Consider the following 19440-nt stretch of genomic DNA (forward strand, 5'->3'; position numbering starts at 1 on the left):
TGTATGATAAAATTGTATTCATCACCTGTTTTTTCAACTTTTCTTTTACAAAAAACATGAACATTTTATGTTCCTAAATAGTAAATCTAAAAAGAAAATGTCACAATAAATATCATAGGTTAACCAGGTTAATTTGAACCACAATATAATACAGGGTTAAGGAAATGTCTAGCAGGAAAATACCAGTACCTTCTCAAGGTTTTTTCTTTCTTTTTTTTTTTTCTTTCTTAAAATGCAGGACAAGTGTGACGAGCAATAATCAGACTATCAGTGTGTGTCTGTACATTATTGTACATTATTAACACCGGCCTGGGGACGAGACACATGCACTGTCCCTCTCTCTCTCTCTCTCACGCCGCTGGAAACCACACACACACACACACACACACACACACACACACAATCATCAGAAGGACAGCACAAACTCCCAGAACCTGTGAGAACACCCAAACTGTCAGGATCAGTGTGTGATTATTCAGCTCATCCTTCGATCATCAGACTCATGATTACAGGACAAACACTTACAGAAACACTTCCTTACAAACAACACGACTGAAAGAAGAAAAACACCAAACACATCCAGCCTGACCAATCTGATTTCTGTACCTCTGCTCTTAAACTTGACCTGCTTTTGAATCTCTATTTTTATTTCTGTAGCAGTTTATAGTGATACAAAGTAAACCTGTAATAATGAACAGGTGCATAGCAGCAGCAATCATTTTCAATGTAAAATGTAAATGTTTGCAATTGAGATCTCTTTACTATCAGCATGCAGATATTTTTATCAATGTGGATGAGCACAAATTCTCGATAAATCAGGTGACTTATAAAAATGTTAATAACATCTACAAACATAAAAACTAGGAGTGATTTTAAAAGAGCAAAGGATTTTTCTCAGTAAAGTTCCTTATAGGCGCTTTAACAATCAAACTCAAAAAACCTGAAAACCCAAAGCAGAATTTGACAATGTTGTTTTTCCATCATCTAAAAAGACAGAAACATGGATTTTCCTTCTTCAAACGTGCAATAATCCACTTAAATGTTCCTATTACTCAGTAATGTGGCCACCCAGAGCCAGGCTCATGCATTAAACATGATCATGTGAATCATAGATGAGTTATCGACAGTATTTCTGAGTCTGTGATCTACGCTGCGCTCCTTTAACATAATTGAGAGCAATTCATTGGCTGTCATCAATAATTCAGTCTGAGTGAACCCTGCTTCTACTGAGAGAATGTAAATACACGCCGGAGCGATTGAGGCTCGCTGGTGTGACAAACAGCCATCAGTCACGCTCAATGCTGCTCTCATTGGCTTTGTGCAGAAGAGCACATCAGATGCCCTCCTTACAATCCCATCAAAACACTGAAATCACCTCATAATTCACTGCTTCATCAGCTGACGACGTCTTCTGTTTGCTACAGCAATGCACTTCAATTCAAGCGCTTTTTACAATGCATATAATTAGCAACTTCACAGAAAACAAGTGTTTCTTCAGAGTAGTGGGTAAGAAAAGCTGTATGCATGCTTCATTCATTCATTCAAAGTCATGCCCATATTGCATAAATGTACAGTTTATGTCACTTATTAATTTAAGCAGAAACAATGAATACATGATTTGATCTTGATTGCAATATAAGGAAAATGTGTCAGTTTTGTGTTGATTCAGAGCTGGCATCCGAGTCCTTCTAGCAGAGAAGCTTTCAATCTTTTATATTCACTTATTTCCACAAACATGATCTTTTTAATTCACCACGAAAAGAATAAAAACACGTTCCCTGCTATCTAATCTTTTCCTGAAATTGAACTTGATTGCTAACCTTAACAAAAAGATCTGCAATAATAGAAACGTGATTAAATCTGAATGAATGCACGGGTGAACGAGGATGAAATCATGCTGGGTTTTTTTCACAGAAAATGAATTGGAGGATCCATCAGAAACAAATTATTGCACTGTATGTGAATTATAATTAGTGGTCTGTCTTGCTGATATATTGGCTGATTTTGGTAATGATCAACATTTTTCTGTTTGGACAATATGTCAGAGGTGGGGAAATCTTTATTTTATTTTACAGATTTGCTTTTTTTAATTTCATTTTCAAATTATATAATTTAGTAAATATTAAGTCAATATATATTTACTTTCAGAAATTGTTATGTTTTTGTTTTATTTACCAGTGTGATGATATCTCTATATACCACTGTTCTTATTAAGATATCGGCCATCAAAATATCAATATCAGTCAACCACCGATCTGAATCCAGATCAACGTAAAATCAGCTGATCTTCAGACACAGTCTTCAGTGTTTCTACATCAGCTGAAGAGAGGACTGAAGCGCAGTTATTCACGGACACTGATGCTCAGCGGCTGAGGAAGAACCACAGCGTTTCAAGATAAAACACCTCAAATAATGCACCTCAACACAAAGCCATGTGAATTCAGAGGCTGATAGTCGTGGAATCTTGGCTCGGTCGAGACGTGTGGCCGCCTGCCATCTCACAGGGAGAAAAACACTCCACCAACAGCAGACAATGAGATTAACAAACACTGGTTTATTCTGAGCCTCCGAACCCAAGCGCTGACCGCTGAGACGTCCTGCCCAAACAGATGCCGTTTCATTGTTACCAAGAAGTCTGTCGGATTGTGTTAATTTAGGAATAAAGTGGTAGAAACGGCTGAAACGGACACACCCTACATGACCCCCGGGGTCAAAGGAGAGCGACCGGCTTCACAAACCTCCGGATGAGGTTTCACACTGATGCTCTTCAGTATCAGAGAACAGCACAGGTCTGCATTCACTGAGTGTAATGTGACCGAGACCTAAACCTGTTAGAGACACTGGAGATACAGTCATACTCAACACTAAGAACAATACTAACTTAGAAGCAAATGACCGAATCACATTATTTCCATCACATTGTGTTTATATTTGTCCGTGCATTCAGAAAATACACGAAAACTGCAAACAATCTCACATTTATTCCGTTGCATTGACATCTCAGCCGCTTATTACTGATGAGTGCAATTATTTAAATCAGTAAAACACGGAGATGTTGTTTGTTCTCCGTCACACCCTCATTTTCAACACTCACATTCAGCTGATGAATGAGTTTTTAAGCGCTCATTAGAGAAGTTTAGCGGAGTGACGTCACCAGCCCTCCGCGCGGCAGATCAAAGTAACGCGGCACAGAAAGAAACAATATATCGTTCTAAACATCATCTTCATCATCATCATTGTCATAAACGGAGCGCGATCGTATGGAAGAGCGGCTCTCGCTCAACTTCAAGCGCTATTGTCATGTACGTACCGCGTGCGACAGCTTCTTCACATCGATAGATCCATGAGAAATCCCGATCACTGATCGATCGATCCGCGGAAACAGCAGAGAAACGGCGGAGCGAACAATGAGCGGCGCATTCAGCTACACGCGCGAGCGGCTGCTCATCCTATTAGAGATGAAGCTTAACTGAGCTGAGCTCACACACACACACACACACACACACACACACACAGCAGCTGTCACACACACATGCAGGGAGGAGCCTCATACCTCAGAGCTTTTGTTTCTTCGGAGCTGCTGTCAGACGCGCATCTTCACCATCACTATTACACAGTGTGTGTGTGTGTGTGTATGTTTACTTCATAATTAAGGCAAAACATGCACGTGGAGTCACTCAGAATTAAGCTTTATACAGACTCAACAAACTCACACTGTTATTTCTGCAAGTACCTTTTATGCTATTATTGAATTTCCTAATATTATTTACAAATAATATTATTGATATATACAGTATATATTATTTATTATATTTTTTGTTTTATATTGCATTATAAATCAGTTTAAATCTAGATTAAAGACCCATCTCTTTAACCTGGCATACACATAACATACTAAAATGCTTTAATATCCAAATCCGTTAAAGGATTTTTAGGCTGCATTAATTAGGTAAACCGGAACCGGGAACACATCCCATAACACCCGATGTACTTGCTACATCATTAGAAGAATGGCATCTACGCTAATATTAGTCTGTTTCTCTCTTGTTCCGAGGTCACCGTAGCCACCAGATCCAGTCTGTGTCCAGATCAGAGGGTCACTGCAGTCACCCGGATCCAGTACGTATCCAGACCAGATGGTGGATCAGCACCTAGAAAGGACCTCTACTGCCCTGAAAGACAGCGGAGACCAGGACAACTAGAGCCCAGATACAGATCCCCTGTAAAGACCTTGTCTCAGAGGAGCACCAGGACAAGACCACAGGAAACAGATGATTCTTCTGCACAATCTGACTTTGCTGCAGCCTGGAATTGAACTACTGGTTTCGTCTGGTCAGAGGAGAACTGACCCCCAACTGAGCCTGGTTTCTCCCAAGGTTTTTTTCTCCATTCTGTCACCGATGGAGTTTCGGTTCCTTGCCGCTGTCGCCTCTGGCTTGCTTAGTTGGGGTCACTTCATCTACAGCGATATCATTGACTTGATTGCAAATAAATGCACAGACACTATTTAAACTGAACAGAGATGACATCACTGAATTCAATGATGAACTGCCTTTAACTATCATTTTGCATTATTGACACTGTTTTCCTAATGAATGTTGTTCAGTTGCTTTGACGCAATATATTTTGTTTAAAGCGCTATATAAATAAAGGTGACTTGACTTGATGCTAGAGGTCAGAGGAGAATGAGCGACTGATTCAAGCTGATAGAAGAGCAACTTTTACTGAAATAACCACTCGTTACAACAGAGGTATGCAGCAAAGCATTTGTGAAGCCACAACACGCTCAACCTTGAGACAGATGGGCTACAACAGCAGAAGACCCCACCGGGTACCACTCATCTCCACTACAAATAGGAAAAAGAGGCTACAATTTGCACGAGCTCACCAAAATTGGACAGTTGAAGACTGGAAAAATGTTGCCTGGTCTGATGAGTCTCTGATGATTTTCTGTTGAGACATTCAGATGGTAGAGTCAGAATTTGGCGTAAACAGAATGAGAACATGGATCCATCAGGCCTTGTTACCACTGTGCAGGCCGGTGGTGGTGTAATGGTGTGGGGGATGTTTTCTTGGCACGCTTTAGGCCCCTTAATACCAATTGGGCATTGTTTAAATGCCACGGCATACCTGAGTCGCCACTCTTCCAGCACAAGTTTGATGGCCAGTAACTCACCTAGGTTCCTAACCGATGAAGAAGAATTGACAGAGCAACCATCAAGTCTTAGACAGTGTTCTAGGTTATTACAAGCAGAGTTTTTAGGTCCTATAATTAACACCTCTGTTTTTTCAGAACTTAGCAGTAAGAAATTACTCATCATCCAGTTTTTTATATTGACTATCCATTAGTTTTTCAAATTGGTGTGTTTCACCGGGCTGCGAGGAAATATAGAGCTGCGTATCATCAGCATAACAGTGAAAGCTAACACCATGTTTCCTGATGATATCTCCCAAGGGTAACATATAAAGCGTGAAGAGTAGCGGCCCTAGTACTGAGCCTTGAGGTACTCCATACTGCACTTGTGATCGATATGATACATCTTCATTCACTGCTACGAACTGATGGCGGTCATATAAGTACCATATTAAACCATGCTAATGCACTTCCACTGATGCCAAGAACGGTTAGATGTTGGGAGATGTGCAGCGCCTTTTGTAGAAAGCTCTCCAAACTTGTCTTGATAGATGGACATTTGTTGTCTGATTGAGGGGTTTAGACCATGTCGGAACTCTGATAAGAGGGAAGTTTTGTTCCATCCGCTGCTCACCGCTAGGGTACGGAATCAAACTGTATAGTCATGGATGGACAAACCCGCTTGCCGTAGCCGGAAGAGCTCATTGTGCATGGAGACTGCCGAGGTAGAAGTGCCAAACACCTCATAGAAATGTTTAACAAAAGCATCCAGGGAGCGCACTAAGAGACTGCGCAATTTCCAAAGAGCTCCAGCCCGCTGCAGTGCCCTTCTAGAAAGTAGACACATGATAAATGCAATCTTCATTTTCACAAACTAATGGAGTTGTATTTCAATGTGTAATGAGCACTGGAGTAAAAAAACGCTGCAGGTGGCCGCCTCACCGGAGTAGGTCAAAGGTTTGGTCATGGGATATGCACATTATATCTTACTTAACATATTAATATTGTGTCAATATACACAATTACACACAATCACATTTTATAGAAGTGTTGGGTAGCTTCTGAATTCATCCCTGTTTGGATCCCAAGGAATGAATGGTGCTAAGATAAAGGCTCGTATAGTGGCGCTCCAGTGCTTGAGTGCAGACACTGAGATGGGAGAGGTACGTATCAACTCATCTAAGTTGAGGGAAGAACATAGTGGAATATGGAAAGATGGTGGCATTTTCCTTTAATAATGAATTGATATACACAAATAAATATGTGTATGTTTATGGAATAGTCATACCTTATAGTATATTAATATATACTAATATTGCATCAATACACAGCATTATAATTATTCATATTAAATTTAATATAAAACCTATATATTAATATTTATACACTAATATTGCATCAATATGCAAAATTTCAATTGTGTATATTGGTGGAATATACATACTCTATTCACTATTATGCATTAACCTATATTAATATTGCATCAATACATACAATTATACACAATCATATTTTATAGCCTATATTAATATCAGTGCATCAAAATAAAATTGATTTATATAGACAGAATATTCATATATTTACCCCATGTTATAATATATACTAATATTTCATCAATACACATAATTAGAGTAGTGCATAATGGAATATTCACATCGAAAGTTATATAATATATTAATATTGTATTAATATACACAAATGTATCTTATCTTCATATCTTATAGTCTATATGAATAAATTATATAGTAATATTGCATCGATATACATACAATATACATTAGAATTCTGCATATTAAATTGAATATTCTTACCATAAAACCTATATATTCATATTTTTAATATTAAAATGCACAATTAAAATTATGCATACTGATGGAACATTTACATTTTATAGACTATATATTAATATTGCATCATTATACTCAACAACAACAAAAAATCTTATAACCTATTAAAATATATTGCATATTGCATCAATTAAAATAAAATAAAAATAAAAAGTGACTAGAAATCATATTATACTATCATACCAATGAAGCAGCCTACATTAAAATGTAATTGAGAGAGTGTGTGTTTGTGTGTGTGTGTGTGTGTGTGTGTGTGTGTGTGTGTGTGTGTGTGTGTGTGCGTGTGTGTGGGGGGGGTGGGGGGTGAAGTGAGACGCTCAGGGCCTCACGCTCTTTATTTGTGAGAATCAGTGCTCCGGTGGTCCCGTCATCATCCTGCACACTGTGACCCCTGAAACAAACCTCCATTCACACACATCCACACTTCCACTCGCTCTGAATCACGAGAGGCTCACAGGCACACAGCTCTATATAACGGTGTGTTGCACACTGTGTTTATATGCTACAGCGCCGTGTTACTGTACTGCATCATTACTCCGTCAGTCAGGCCACATATATCTACATCCAGTAATTAGAGGGTGTAGCGCTGCTTACATAATGACAGGTCATTTCACAAAGCCTGAATCATGAGATACCATATCAAGCATAAAGATGAAGACCAAACCTAAAGCACATTAACATTCTACCTTTGACATGATGTGGTGAAACTACTCAGAATCTGCTGTTCATTCACAACAACAACAAAAAAAGAAAAAAAAAACTATAATTTGATTAAAAACAGGTGCAAAAAACTCAAATTCAATCAAAGGCTTAAAAAGTGATTCAGTTTAAGTCACAGCTTTTATACAGTACAATGAACTGCTGATGTTAGGATTGAATCTGAAACAGTTGAATATCTCAGCATCTCACTGTTTGCTGTTTAATTCATGTAACTGCACTTATGTGTGTTTTATTTGCATCTAGATAACACTCATGTGATATTTGATATTCCCAGTGTTTGCATTTCCATGCAGCTTTATAAACGAATGATAAACAGTACAGAGGCTGATTCTCACCACAGCCTGTGCAAAACAAACACGACTCAAGCCAGACATTACAGAATAATAATAATATATTCTCTTTCAGCTTTCCCACTGGCTCCTGCTTTATTAGATCCGTCAGATGTTTAAACTAAAGCCAGGAGCACTTTGAGGTTTTTTACATTCACTGAATCATATTAATGATTTTGTCCAGCAACAGGTAATTCTTCTATCCACAAAAAAAAAAACGTCTGCGATTCTTTCTTCTTTTGCGCATTCTTTCACCGCAGCAATATAAAAATTATTTCAGAGGCTTGTTAGGTGTCATTCAGTCCAGTTTCAGTCTTTTTACGATAAAAAAAATGTTTTATGATCAATTAACTAGCTTATTTAATATTACAATAAATTGTCATTAAAAGTGTAATAATAAAGCTGATATAATATAAAGTTGGGAAATAAGAATGTCATTTTTTTATTTTCCAAATGAAGTACATTTCCTTCAAATTGATGGAAGTTACACTTGACAAGCTTTGTGCAATTATGAAGCACACAATGTGGGCGGCAGTGACGTCTTCAGCGTTGAGGGGAAACGCCACTGTTTTTCCATATTCCACTATGTTCTTTCCTCAACTTAGACGAGTTGATACGTACCAGGGGACCCGTCTCCCGTCTGTAGCGCCACTATACTAGCGTTTAGCTTAGCATCCTTAGGATCCAAAAAGGGATGAATTTAGAAGCTACCAAACCCTAACCCTAACCCTAAGGAATGAATGGTGCTAAGCTAAAGGCTAGCATAGTGGTGCTACAGCGCTTGAGTGCACGCACTGGGACAGAAGAGGAATGTATCAACTCGTCTAATTTGAGGAAAGAACATAGTGGAATAAGGAAAAACAGTGGCATTTTCCTTTAAGCTAGTGCGAAAATAAACGTTTTTAATAAAAAAATAGGTAATTTTTGGTCATGATTCATGTAGATCGGATTAGTTAGTTCATACATCAGTACAAAAAAGTGCTAAAATTGTTAATTTGTTAGTGGTTTTTAAATGTTATAAAACTGATTTTATAATGTCTAAATATAAATCCAAAGTAGAACACCTGAAAAGGACTGTATTAGGGAGTGAAAACCGGCCAATAAGTGATCCTATGCTGACATTTCCTGGTTAAAGTGTGAATATCATGTCATTACAGTGTTTTACAAGTGACAGAAATCTCGCATTTAAGCATGGCACATTTTCCATTGATTATCTCCATTAATAATAATAATTAAATATATATATATTTAGTATTTTTAGTTTAAGTTAATTTTACATATACTGATCTAATTTAATATTTATTCATACAGAAAAATAATTTTTAGACAAATCTAATGTATTCCATTAAAGTGTGTGTGTGTATATATATATAATAATAACAATTATAATAATAATTATTAATAAACATTTATATATACAAATAGACTACACACAGTGTGGCCAAAATGATTAGAACACTAGTATTTTCGCCAGCTAAAATAGATTTGAAGTCAGTTATTTCTATCTTTTTCTATACAGAACAAACTGAGATACACTAAATCCAAAAGAACTGTTTCTCCAAGACGCTTCAAGAAACCTTCCTGCAAAGCTACAGTACTGTGAAAAATGTTAGGCACATGTGTAGTAAGTTGCATAAAAGAGAGGCAAATGGAGTAGTTTGGCCTGCTTTTCAGCAGAACTGCATCAAGCCATGAATAAGTCAAACTATTCTGACTCGAGGGCTGTAATAGACAGAGACAGTTGAGGAACCGTGGGCTCAGGCCATCTTTGGGGAGCAACGGTGCGTCTGCTGAAATAATGAGAGCTGATGAGGCGCTGGAGCCCTAAACACAGGTTTGGATGGCTCTGTGGCTCTGAAAGGTTAGATGTAGGTAAAGCTGCTGGTATAGTGACAAGCACTCACAGCGTCTGCTGAATAAATCATCGCGCCAGCGCTGGCACACCATAGAGCTCATCAATTTTTCAGACGTGCATCACAGTTACTTACTGGCTATGCATGCAAGTATGAGCAAGTCCAACATTATCTGACTATTCAGAGCTCACATTTCTTATTCATCATATCCTGTTCTGTGCTCGCTGACCTTCAGTCGGGTCAGTTGAAGAATCCAGCATTAACCCATCTTTATTTACACACCAGAGCCAGCAGACTCCTACATACGCGTCTCGCCAGTCTGAGAAGCAGGAGCGCAGGCGAGTCCCGTCGTGTCTCAGAGATGTTGACGAACACTGAGAACAGGTCAGTCTCTCTTCAGACACACCGTGACATCTCCATCGAGTCTGGAGGACTGTGAGTCCCATTGTGTTTGTGCACAAGCATTTCACGTCTGATTTCTTCTCTGAAACACATGCTTTCTGAGCCCAATCTGAGCACATCATTTACTGCCATACATGTTCAGAAATAAGGCACAAAAGCCGGCACTGAGGCGGCACCTTCTCAAAAGGTATGCTTTTATGCACTGATATGGACACTTTAGGTACAAAGGAAGGTGTGCCTTTTCAAAGCTTTTATGCCCTTTTTCCTGAGAGTGTATCACATGAATAAAACAAGATGTGCATGAAAGCAGTGTTTTCATTCCTTAAAAGTGAAGCATGAAAATTTTATACTTTTCATAAAAAATATTCATAATATTAGAAGTATACTGAATTAAATTTGGTGTAGAAGCTATTTTTACTCAGAAATGTTTAGTCAATTTTACAAAAAAAGCAAGTAAGAAATGTTGATGTACATAGAAACCTGAAATAGTGTTTTCTTGTAAAACTCACTCTAATAATCTGCAACTTCACAGATTTTTTAGTTTTTTATTGATCTTTTTAAAGCACATCCTTCATTTTAAATCTTTTCTAATCTCAGTTTAACAAACAGAGTGAGAGAAAACACTTTCCTGTGTTTAGGAAACCTGTTTGGAAACAGTGTGAAAAGTATCTGACTCATCTACAAACGACTCTCCAACTTATTCCTTGTAATGAATCAGTCAAAAGACATACTATTAGATAAAATGGATAATAATAGCAATTTGTAATATTAAAAAAAGAGTGAAATATAGCCCAACTGAATTATTATTTTTTTTCATTCACACTATTAAACTGACTTCACTGCGTCCACAGCACAGCGTTCCTCATAATCTGAGTGCTGCTCAAATGTTAAGTGTGTAAATATATTCACCTCTCCTCATTAAACAAACGAGCTTTGTTTCAGCGGCTGGAGAACTGATTCATGCAGATGGAACGTGTGAAGAGATTGAACTCATTCAAGGATGAATATAGCTCATAAATAAGCAAAGCATCAGACGTGAGGGACCTAGATACATAAAACCCAGCGTAATCAAAACCCAGCGAGTCACGAGTTTGAGCCCAGCTACAGGAAACATTCTGCTAAGATTCTCTCAGTGTTCATAAAATGTTTGTTTAAAGTTATCTGGCCTTTAATAATGGTCTCGGATGTTAATTATACATCATATATACATATCATTAATTTACATATATATATATGTCTAATGTTTTTTTTAAATGCTGCTTGTTTTAAAACGTTCAAAAAACATTCAAAAGTAACATTCCCATTAAATCTGCATAATGATACAATTCCTTTGATAACCAAGAATATCCATATATAAAACATATTAAAAACTGGACTTATCATTGAGATTATAGTTTTATTGATATTTTGAATCAGCGTTAAATTTTAGTTAAAGCTTACATTTTTAGTTTTATTTTATATTGTACTTTTTATTTCAAGTAATGATTTTTTTTTCTTTTCATTTTTTATAATCTTTTAGTTTTAGCATTTTACATTTTAATTCGAATTTTAAAGTTATAGCAATTTTGTCATTTTTAGTATTTATTGTTTTAAATGTCTTAGTTTTTAAATATTATACTATTTCAGTTAACATGCATTATTTTCAAGTAAAAAAATAACAAAATCTTACTTGGTTTTACCTTAAAAATAATCAAATATTAATTTCAGTTTTAGATATTTGAGTACAAGTTTGACTAAATTAAAATACGAATGCATTCCTTGCTGAAATAAGCTAGTGTTTAATTACATTATATTTAAAGAATAAAAATTGTTATTGTTTGTTTGTTTAATTTTTAGTTTTAGTTAACTATAAGAGCCCTGCTCCAGAAATACTGTTTTCATAAGGTAAGGAGAACATGGCAGACGGTTCTGCAGAAGAACAGGTGATGGACAGATAATGAGGAGGAAGAGCGCTCTGACCTCCTCATCCTCTGCTGGAAAGCTCTTCAGGAAGAGGGGGTAGTTAATGGGATGGGATATCCGGATCCTCCCTGTTTTTCCTTCCAGAGCTATTGTTCCCACAGCCTCACTCACCTTTGGAGGACGAGCTGTTCTTCTGCCAAACGACGCAGGAGATATGAGACAGAAACCCCTGCATGATCTGACACACACACACACACACACACACTGAGAGCTGGTGCTCTGCCAACATTAGCCTAAGATCTGAGATTGCTCCACCAGCGCTCTCTCCCAGAGATGTTCAAAGATCTGCACTTTAAAGGCTGCAGATGGCGTGTTCGCACAACATGCGCTGGCCTACGCTTTTTCCTCTCTCTGCTTGTTTTTCCTCCTCGAGTATGATTTATGTGTCATTACGTATGATTGTGGTTTGCTCCAGTGCGTCTGAATCCTACAGAGCAGAGTGGAAATGATTTTCCTCCATCAGACATCAGAGAGCGGCCCGGTTTAGAGCTCAAGCCGCTGGACCTGCAGGCCTGTAATTACAGCCGACTGGAGTCATACAATAACATCACAGAAACACTTCAGACCAACCTCACGTCTCAGAGACACAGCAGCATTTATATATCAGGATCCCCAATCATTTTCCATCATGAATGTTTGTGAAGTCATCCATCAGCGCTTCACTGCTGCCTCCTGCTGTCCTCCAACAGCACAACACACTCCTCAAACACAGCTGCTTCCATCTGCATCACAGAAACACAATCAGCTTGTATTGCCAGGTACTGTATGTTCACACACACCAGGAGTTTGTTTTCATGACAGAAGCTCCACAGTGAAACAGAACGACAGTGACAGAACAGAACAATAAATTGGGAATAACAATATACAAAGTGACAATTAAATGCAAATTCAAATGTACTGTAAACTAAGTATGTGTGTTATATAAATCAGTGTGTAAGTATACATATAGGCTATTATATATATATATACCTGTATATATTAGAGTGGAAAAGGGTTATTAGCAGTGTTGAGGAGTTACCTGTAACAGAATGACATAATTTAATTACAAAGTGAATGGAATTGGAATCAGAGTTATTGAAAAAAGTGTAATTAAACTACAGTTACTTATAAAAATGTTAAAGATTACAAAGAAGGTCTGAATATTTTCACACACATGCAGATTTGATAGATTTATTTCCTGAATCACCAATGTTTAAGGAGTTTAGGACACATGCTTTTTCTCTCTTTGGGTTTATGTATGCTTTATTTTTAAGATGAACTTTTAAAATCAGTATTTAACCTCCGAATGATCTCCAAGTAAAAAGAAGTGATTTTGTGGTGTCTGTGCTTTAAAATCCAGTTATTAGAATCTTAACTGATGAAGGATAGTGAAAGTCTGAGAGTAATCAGTGCTATACTGTAAGGTTAAACCTGCCTGCTTTACATGTTTCAGCATTATTAACAGTTGAAAACATTTGTTACAAACTTAGAAAAGTAATCAAATTTAATCAGTTGCATTACTTTAATAAAAAAATTGAAATAGATACTTGTTGCATTTTAAATTGGGTAATTTGTGAGTCTGTAACCTATTACTTTTCCAGAGTAACTTGCTTAACACTGGTTATTAGATTATTCAAATGTTCTTCAGACTAAGAAAACTGATTACTGAAAGCTTCTTTGAGGAACCTTAAATGGTTCTTCGATGGCATCATTGTGAAAAACCCTTTTATTTCCGAAACAATCAGTGGATGTCTGTTGGATTTGAATGTGATTTGTTCATCTGTTTTTCTATCATTATGATTTCTGATTCTTATATGTTAAAGATAAAAATATTGCATGATGTTATATATTTTGAAAATATACATAATGTTTTGGGGTAATATATTGCATTACACTGAATAATGCACAACTTTCATATATTGACAAATTGTCATTTTATATGCTTTTACAAGCACTGGTCTCCCAAATATGGAAATTTAGTATTTAATATATATTTTCCAGTATTTTCACATATATGAATAGAATATGGCCATGTTGACCTTGATTTGCTTACACACACATGCCATTTTATATTTCTATGAACGCAATATAATATTCACTCAGGAGCAAAAGTACATCTTTAATGAGTCTCTGACCTACTTGAGCTGAACATTTACAGCAAAAGCAGCATTAAAGCATCTTCATCTTATTGTGGATGACATGTCAGCTGGTGTTTTATTGATGTGAAGTCTGTCCGTCTCATTCATTTCCTCCCATTTCCTCTCTGCCAAAGCCTCACTCACTATATATTGAATATCATCAGACGCAGTGCACAATGTCAGGCCATATGAATTATTAAAAGACACAGAAGCTGACCAGAGGGTGGTTCAGGACAGAGATTCACCTGAGAAAGGGCACATCTGATGATGAAACTCTTCTTACTAAAGTAGATTGAATACGTTTCATATTAATACCGTAAATATCTGAGAAGTTAAATAAATACACTAAAAAATGAAATATGTTAACATTATATGCTCTCTTTAGCCCCTTTCACACTGCCATTCCGGCAAATACACGGGTAAAGTGTTCCGGTGTTGTGCCCAATTTCGACCCCCTGCCGAATTATTACCCCCCTTGTTTAAATCGCTACCTGATTGCCTAATCCTAACCCCACCCCCACATCTACTTCTAAACCTTCCAATACTAAGGGGGTAATAATTCGGCAGGGGGTAGCTAGATTTTGCACTTTCACACTGTCAGTTATTACCGGGGATATGTGCATGCTTTCATCACAACCTGTAAAGATCCCGTAAGGACACATGACATCAGGGCGTGATGTGTAATGTTCTAGTCCAGAGGTTAGGCACGTTATACTTTCACTGAAGCAAGCGAATTATCTCAGCTTCAGCGCAGAAAAGTGAGGAACTAACTGATCTCTACTTCATTACAGTTTGCACATATTCTTTCATTGCAAAAGTTGATCTTCCTTCAAAACAGCAGGTAAATGAGTCGCGCAATAACTTGCATCATCACTTCAACATGGCATTAGATCTGGCTTTTGTTCACACAGCGCTCATCCCAGGTTGAAAGGCAATGTTACTAGGTCCCCGACCCAGGTTCAATGCCGGAATCAATCCCAGGACGTGTTTGCTTACACACAGAAGGCGACCAGGCAATGTTCCGGCAATTTGCCGGGTCCGACGTGCAGTGTGAAAGGGGCTCTAGTTATTGATGAGAACTGATTCAAACTTAAATTCCATTCATTAGCAAAAAACAAATCGAAAGAGCCATTCATTTTTCAAACCCTGACATCCCTTGTAGGTTAATGATCAGATCATTGGATTCAGATCGGGACTTCAAAGGCAAGCACAAATCATTTGAAGTGGATCATGAACTGATGAAGAATTTGATCCACTTCAAATGTTGCTAGATCAGGACTTCAGAGCGCATATCGCAAATCATCTGAGATCGGGACTTCAAAGCGAGTTCACAAACATTTGATTCAGATCGGGACTCCGAAGCGCGTTTCGGGAATCATTTGAAATCAGGACTTCGGAGTGAGTTTGCAAAACATTTGATTCAGATCGGGACTCACATTCGCATTTCGCGGATCACTCCCACCCAGCAATAACTCGTTGAAAAGACATCAAAAAGACGTCATTGGAAGACTTCGTTAAAATGTCCATCTTAATTCTAAAGCCTTACATTTAATTTCAAGAATAAATTAATTATTAGGCTAGGTTAAAATTCACACCGCGCATGATTTCTGATGATGCAGTTATGAATCTTTTATAGAATGCGGTTGTCACGCCCGTAAATAACCGTACGTGTGTATATGACCGTATTAAGGACTCATACAGGACTGAAAACCGTTTTCTGTTGCTGTGTGAACTGGCCTTTGTTTCGTTGTTTAGTGTTCATGGTCATTGTCTATTCTGAATGGTTTGCACACCACTGTGAATTCCATTAAACTCACTCAAAGTAATATCAGCGTATACCGGTCACACAGGTGTACAGCGCTGTTGACTGAAATGCTTTTTTTGAGCCTTGGCCTATATATTTATTAAACAATGCCAGGTTTATTATAAATAAACTATAGCAAAGGTGAAATGCAGAAAAGAAAAATAATTTAGAGATTATATAAAAAAGAAAGAATAATAACAACAGAAATTAAAGTTTTATGTTTACTAACTGAGTGAAAAAGTGTGAAAGTGAAAGTGAAGTGACATTCAGCCAAGTATGGTGACCCATACTCAGAATTTGTGCTCTGCATTTAACCCATCCGAAATGCACACACACAGAGCAGTGAGCACACACCCGGAGCAGTGTTCATCATTTATGCTGCGGCGCCCGGGGAGCAGTTGGGGGTTCGATGCCTTGCTCAAGGGCTCCTCAGTCGTGGTATTGAAGGTGGAGAGAGAACTGTACATGCACTCCCCCCACCCACAATTCCGTCCGGCCCGAGACTAGAACCCACAACCCTTCGATTGCCAGTCCGACTCTCTAACCATTGGGCCAAAACTTCCCTAATGCTCTTACAGTGTGGACATCAAAATAACTAACGTAACAGGCAAACGCACACAGGGCCGTGCACAGACCTTTTGAGGGGCATGTGCTGAAACTGAAAAAGGGCACCCCCCTCCCTTTTTTTATATCAATTATATATATTCTCTTTTTTAGCTATTCTGTTTGGTTTTATAAGCTTATTTGTATTATTTGGTTAACATTATTAGGGCCCGAGCACCGATGGTGTGAGGACCCTCTTGTATCTGCTTTGTTTTTTATTAGGGCCCGAGCACCGATGGTGTGAGGACCCTCTTGGAATTGCTCCGTTTATTAGGGCCCGAGCACCGATGGTGTGAGGACCCTCTTGGAATTGCTCCGTTTATTATTATTATTATTAGGGCTCAAGCCTGGAGGGCGAGAGCCCTATTGTTTTCCTTAGGATTATTTGTTATTATTATTAGGGCTCAAGCCTGGAGGGCGAGAGCCCTATTGTTTTCCTTAGGATTATTTGTTATTATTATTATTATTATTATTTTTCTTCAAGGTTTTGGGGGCTTTTGGGGCCCTTAACATGCTCAAAAACTCTTGAAAATTGGCACACACCTTGGAACCTGCGGCCATTAGGGCCGGGCAGAGTCTGATACACGGGCGTGGCACAGGGGCTCTACAGCGCCCCCTGTAGTACTGAGGGCCATATATCATTCATACTTGCACGTATACATATGAAACTTGGTACATATATATAACTCATCAAACCAAACAACTTTCACACTGCATGTCATAAGCTCCGCCCAACAGGAAGTTGGCTATTTAGGGTTTTATGAAAAACACATGCTCTGGAATTTGATATACTCCTCTGAGGAACTCCACCCGTTCACCACCAAACTCGGTGAACACGATCTCAAGACATTGGGGATGCTAAATTGCGAAGAGATTTTTGATATCTCGAACGGTTTGCCCGTGGCGAGGCATTGAAATTATGGCGAGAAATGAGAAACAGGAAATGTCTAATAACATCCACATACATTTCCTGAATTTGATCAAACTTAATTGGTTTGTTCATTGTATGATACCGATCATATATATGTGACTATTAGGAGTCAAAGTTATAGCGCCACCAACTGGCAGCAGGAAGTGAATCATTTTCAAAACGCTTTGAATTCAGCATCTTATTTTTACTTGATTTGCTTCAAACTTCATCAGAATAATGACAAAACACGGCCGAAGAAAATCTGTTGTGGGGATATTTATATCTAATATAGTGTTGCTATGGCAACGTGTCAAACTTGAATGTTCTGTTCTGGTGATTTTTAGGCAGATAACTAGCTCAGATTTACATGAAACTCAAAACACATATCAGTATTAGTGATAGCTAGACAATGGCAAAAGCTTTTAAAAGGGCGTGAAGGAGGCACTCTATAGCGCCACCTTTTGTCAAAAGTGGGGGGGTTAGTTTTAGCTACAGACACCAAACTTGGTACATAAATTGTTCTTTTCAAGACGGACAACTTTCTAATTCACAGTCATCAGCTACGACCAACAGGAAGTCGGCTATTTTGATTTGAATGTGTATTTTTGAGATTTTACAGTTGTGAATTAATGCATACTCCTCACAGGGGAAGTACACTATACACACCAAACTTTGTCAACATGAAGAAAAAACATGGAGGAACTTAAATTGCGAACGGATTTTGGTTAGCTTGAACGGTTTTGTCGTGGTGATTTTTTGAAATGACAGTAAAAAGGGAAACATTAATTGTCTTGTATGTTTAAATTGCAGCTTCCAAACACTTCAAAGCATTTTTTCATACTAAGATCAAATCATTCTGAGGAAATATGCATAGTTTCACGACTTTACAACACTGTATGGATAACAGAAAATTAAAAAACTGTCAGACTTCTCAACTGACATGATCTCACTCTGGCCACTCTGTCTGTGTGAGGAAAGGGAGGGGGAGAGGGAGGGGGAGTGTGAGGGGGTTGGTGACTGTGAATGTTTGGTGACTGACAGTGTGTGTGGATTGTAGGGAGGGGCTGTCTGGCAGAGAGAGAGAGAGAGAGAGAGAGAGAGAGAGAGACCTAATCATCCCTTTAATAATCAGGAAAAAAAAAATCTGTATTTTAAATTGTTATTGTTTTTGTTGTTGCTAATGGTGGTGTTTTTTCCTTTCATTACAGGTTAAGAAATCTCTTAGGCCTTATCCTTTTCTGACAGTTTTAGGGATTTAAAAACATCCTAAGAATCCTTATTTGTGCTGCAAATAATAATTTCAAACTCATTTGATACTGACCTATGACAACCTGTGACGTGACATGACATTTATTAATCTCATGGATGTAACAGTAAAACTCTTCAACTGACAGATAAAGCTGCAATGCAAGCAAAACTATTTCACAAATGCTTATAGGTCATTAAAATCATTACAAAACACTAATAAATTATTTAAGGATTTGGTAACACTGTAAAATAATGTCTAATTTGTTAACATTAGTAAATGCATTGGTAACACTTTATAATAACTGCACTCATTAGCTAAGCATTAGTAAATAGTTCATGATTATAAAGCCATTTCCCTTAATAATAGTCATTATTAAGCAGTAATACATCTATAAATAAATTGTTCTTGGTTTAAAAGCACATATATTACAAAATAGATTAAAGTCTCAGTTGTCTTATAAAATAAATGAATAAACACAACCCAGCTTGATTCAGAATTCAGAAATATTTA

General features: G+C 37.7%; 1 protein-coding gene across 7 annotated transcripts in view; it reads right to left on the reverse strand.

The window, feature by feature from the left end:
* Positions 1-3638, reverse strand: part of LOC113106918 (semaphorin-6A-like) — a 51323-nt gene extending 47685 nt beyond the window's left edge. For 3 of the 7 annotated variants that reach the window (XM_026268963.1, XM_026268962.1, XM_026268961.1), the window contains exon 1: positions 3311-3501. The gene's annotated coding sequence lies outside the window, so the exon portion shown is untranslated. Of the gene's footprint in view, positions 1-3310; positions 3504-3553 lie in introns of those variants that run through there. The other 4 variants (XM_026268960.1, XM_026268958.1, XM_026268964.1 and 1 more) reach the window with 3 other exon arrangements.
* Between the last annotated feature and the right edge of the window lie 15802 nt (positions 3639-19440).

The sequence above is a fragment of the Carassius auratus genome, chromosome 8 (genome assembly GCF_003368295.1).
Source record: "Carassius auratus strain Wakin chromosome 8, ASM336829v1, whole genome shotgun sequence".
NCBI lineage: Eukaryota > Metazoa > Chordata > Actinopteri > Cypriniformes > Cyprinidae > Carassius > Carassius auratus.